Consider the following 4,672-nt stretch of genomic DNA (forward strand, 5'->3'; position numbering starts at 1 on the left):
TTATCTAGTTTCAGAAATACATTCCGGCCATAGTTTCATACTACTTTGTACAGCCAGATAATCTGCTATCTAGCCAGAAAGTTGGAATAGTTTTAGCTTCTATTTTAACTCTCTGCACTTAAAGGAGTTTGGGCTTTAAAAAAAAAAATCTCACATCTGCCACTTAATAAATAAATAAATAAATGGCCGTGGTTCGCTTCATTTCAGTGGATTTATCCTAAATCCTGGCAGGTCAACTCAATGCATTTTTGCAGAACACATAGGACACTTGGGATTAAAGTGACTCCTTGTAACTGTGTCGTTAGCATGGCAGTAGTGTGCAGGAACTGATTACATTCTCTTTGTCTCGTTTCCACACCTCTAATCTCAGAGCTGACCTGATTTATGTTGCTAGATTTACATGGGCTGTCTATGCTGAAATCCAGGAGAGTGGAAAGAGCTGAGATTTCCTGAAAATAAACTCAGCTGGCAAAGAGATTAACCCGTTTATAAATGCATTTTTGCCTGTTGCTGAGTGTGTAGATTTTTATCCATTTAAGGAACGTAGGCCTAAATCCAGATCCTAACAATGCCTGGGGAGGGGAAGAAAGAAACAGATCAAATTGTCATCCAAATGGCTCAGTTGCCAGCACAGCAATTTAAATGATTTGGGGGTCTTTTGTGAGGGAAGGAGAAGAATGAATTAGGAGGCAAATCTTCAAGCGATCATTTGCAGTGGTTGCAAATGAAGTAAGAAAATATTATTTTCCTTTCTAAATATCATTCCTTTGAGGTAACTTTGGAAAACCCCCTGCACCCTTAAAAGCATTTCCAAAGTAGGCACAATCAGTCATCAATGGCAGAGGTTTACATAATCTCACATTTACTCTGAGGAAAACAATTTATGGAGAAGCATAAACATGAGGCATGATAGCCCTCAGGCCTCTGTCGGTGGATTCCCAGCAAAGAACTCTGCTGGCACAGAGGTTAACCCATTGGTAAGCTCATACGCTTACCATAGAATGGCCTGGGATGAAAAGGACCTCAAAGATCATCTAGTTTCAACCCCCCTGCCACGGGCAGGGTCACCAACCACTAAGACCAGGTGTTATGTTGCAGTGAGGCCATATCCCTTTGCAAGCACCACTTGTGGACAGCAAGACGGAGATGAGGCTAAACTCTCAAGCCAGGCCACAAAGAGCACAGGATCACTCAGAATCACAGAATGGCCCAGGTTGGCAGGGACCTCAAGGATCATGAATCTCCAACCCCCCCATGTCAGAACTATATTTAAATTAATATAGGATTAGGAAACACTGGGAGTGACCAAAACTCTTTTACAAAAATCAACCAAATAATCCAGCCTGAGACTGTGGGAGAAGGAACTATCTTGCCCTTGTGAGCCAGAAAAATATGACAACTCTGTTGCTACCTAATCTGTCTCTGAATAAATAGTGTCAAGTTTATTTTTGTACCTGCTACTATCTCAGGTCCGGTGCATGGCATTAAAAATGTAGAGAACTCCTTCTTAAGAAAAATGTCAATAAAAATGAAGGAGGGGAAAAAAGCAAATCAGATTTAGGTTGGATAAAATGAAGAGGCAAGAAGAAATGAAGGAGGAAAGTGGATAACAATCACATGAAGACGCTTAGTCATGGGTCCACAGCCTAGGGTTTTTTCAAATACTTCCTTTGTACATAAATATAAATATACGAAAGTAATATAGTGTCTGGAGGGTAATAAAGGAGACACACAAGATAGTATAATGTTCACTTTGGAAATCTATTCTATCCTTAAGTGGATTTAGGGTTGAAAGCACTAGTCAATAATTCACAGGTAAAATACATGAAGGGACAACTGTATTTATCCAACATAAACTAGGATACTGAGAAACAAGGAACTGATACAAGAAATCCAGCCATGCAATCATAACAATTTGGTGGTTATCGTGTTATTTCAGAGCAGAGTTAAGGCTGTCTGACTCTCTTTGTTTACATATACGTTAGTTTAAATGTAAAAAAGGGCTACTTTTTGCTGACCCTGGTGCCTCTCTACCAAGAGGCAATCGCCCCCTGCAGAAAGGCTGCACAGTGACAGTCAGAACACAAATGAGGTTATTCCCCCATCCATGCAAACATAAACAACATACTTCAGTGAATTAGAGCAAGAAAGATTAAATTAAAAGGCAACCCCTGGCCCCTGACAGCTGTGTCTCCCTTCCGCACACAGCTCAGCACAGTACATCTTGTGTGCTTGAAAGCAGCCCAGAAGAAACCGATCTGTGCGTAAAATCACAGGAAACAATCTGCAAGGGATCTCAGGAGCCCTGCCTCACTTATGGCTGTGCCCGAACTCACTGCAATAGCTTTTCAGTAGGTTGCTCCTAGGAGGCTGCTGCCAGAGACATCCGCAAAAGGGATTCATTATTTAAAGGAAATAAATGTCCCCATTTGCCATTCTTGTTAATGCTTTGTCTTTCCTAGTTATGACTAGACCTGTAAAGTAACAATGTTCATTTAGGCAAAAATGCCCTTTATGTATAAAGAAGTGAAGAGGTCCTCTAGGGAAACTACTGAAACTAGAGATGACATAATCTAATGGAATAAAACCTGTACTGTGAGCATTAGTCATCCATTTTGCATGTACATTGCCCGGAATGTTCAAAACGACACAGGATGCCTCTGGCAAACTCGCTATGGGAAGAGTTGTGATTCCACTTTTCACTCATATTCTTAGTAGTGGAGCTGGTGGCTCAAGCAAGTCAGATGGTCTTAATACCCTCAAACAAATCCAAACAGATGAAAAAAAAACAGATAGAAATAATTCATAGCTTTCTGGTTCGTCCATTGCTACCACTGGTTAGACACCCCCAAATCAAGGCTGATTAATATTTAAAATTAGCATTTTATACCTAGAAATTGTACAGCTAGGTCAGACCAAATGAAGAAAATCTCAGGCTGAAGTATCACTTTCTTTAGTATCACGGGAAGAAACAACCCCTCAGCAGTGCCCCAAGAGCCACGTGCTCTGTGTCCAGCATACAGTTGGTGGCTAAACTAAAACAGTGGGGATAAAAAACAAAACTTATCCACTTTGATTTATCTGCGGCCATATAGTTATGAGGATTTTAAAACTGCATATTCTGGATGCTTCCCTTCCTGTTGTCTTCACCCAGGACATTTTAAAGGTCACAGTGAAAAAAAAAATGTTGCAATAACGAATATTTTCAGCGCTATGTATCTCCCAAGTGCTTGCTCTTCACTGAAGAATCATAGAATCATTTAGGTTGGAAAAGAACCTGAAGATCATCGTATCTAACCGTCAGCCTAGCAGTACAAAGTTCACCACATCCCCAAGCTCCACATCCACATGTCTCTTCAGTACCCCCCAGGGATGGGGACTTCTTTGCCTCCCTGGGCATCCTGTTCCAATGCCCACTTACCCATTCCCTGAAGAAATTCTTCCTAATCACCATTCTAACTCCCACCCCCAGCCCCGGTACAGCTTGAGACCATTTCCTTGCATCCTATCACTTGTCACATGAGAAAATGACCAACACCCTCCTCACTGCAAATTCCTTTCAGATTAGGTCTCCCCTCAGCCTTCTCTGCTCCAGACTAAACAGCACCAGTTCCCTCAGTGGCTCCTTGCATGAGCCCACATAGGAGCCTGATGCCTACGAAGGAAAGCTTCCCTCTGCATAGAGGGTCCCTGCTTTCACCAGTCCCCACCACACACTAGCAGCCTGATAAAAATCATTTTTACAGTGTCCCTCTCTTTGCCTCAGACTAGATGGAAGAAAGTTCAGGATAGGACAGCTTGGCTGTAAAATGGCTGCTCTTCTCATTTTTATTAGATTACTCTGAGAATGGACTTACTGCTAGATGTTTTTTTAAGGAACAAACTGAATTAAATCAATCAAAGCAAATGGTTAAGCACTGGTCTGCAAAGCTGAATGCTGTGTTGGAAAGAGGTCAAGTAAGCAAATGGATTATAAATCTCTAGCTGGTGTACTGGCTTCATCTCTCTCCCTTGGAAAGTCACAGCCATAGCAAACGGACCCCTGGTCAGCAAGTTCCTACATTTTCATCCTTTATTTTGTATTTCTCTTATCTCAGGAAGCCAGTGAGTATAAACAAAGCAAGAAAATAAATGTTGAACTCCCTCTGGTCCTTTGAGGAGAGCACTGCGGTCTAACTTCATGTGTGTCATCTTCCTTCCCTGCTCTTCTGCTCAGGGATTTTGTTGTATGTGTTAAGTGGAATTCAAATGGAGTGTTGTTTTCCTCCTAATCAGGTAATCTGAGTAATGCCTAAGCATTCTCTAATAAATGCCTGTAACAAAATGCAGGGGAAAGACTCTTGACACTTAAGCTATTTCATTAATCAGAGATCTTTACTGTGTTAGAGTACATCAGAAATGAGTTTCACCCACTGTGCTTCCCCATCACAAAGGCGCTCCACTCAGCACAATGATGATCAGTATAAATGATGTTCACTCTGAAACCTCTTAAACAAAAAGGAAAAATGGTAGGTCCGGAGACAGATAAGGAACTATTTATATGATATAATATATGAACAATTTCCTCAAAAATAATATTAGATATGGCTTGTTAAGTACTTATATTATGCAGATTGATTTTTTTGGTTCCGGTGAAGAAATTCATATGAGGAATTATGCTGTAGACCAGGTG

The sequence above is a fragment of the Gallus gallus genome, chromosome 2, assembly GCF_016699485.2.
Source record: "Gallus gallus isolate bGalGal1 chromosome 2, bGalGal1.mat.broiler.GRCg7b, whole genome shotgun sequence".
Classification (NCBI taxonomy): domain Eukaryota; kingdom Metazoa; phylum Chordata; class Aves; order Galliformes; family Phasianidae; genus Gallus; species Gallus gallus.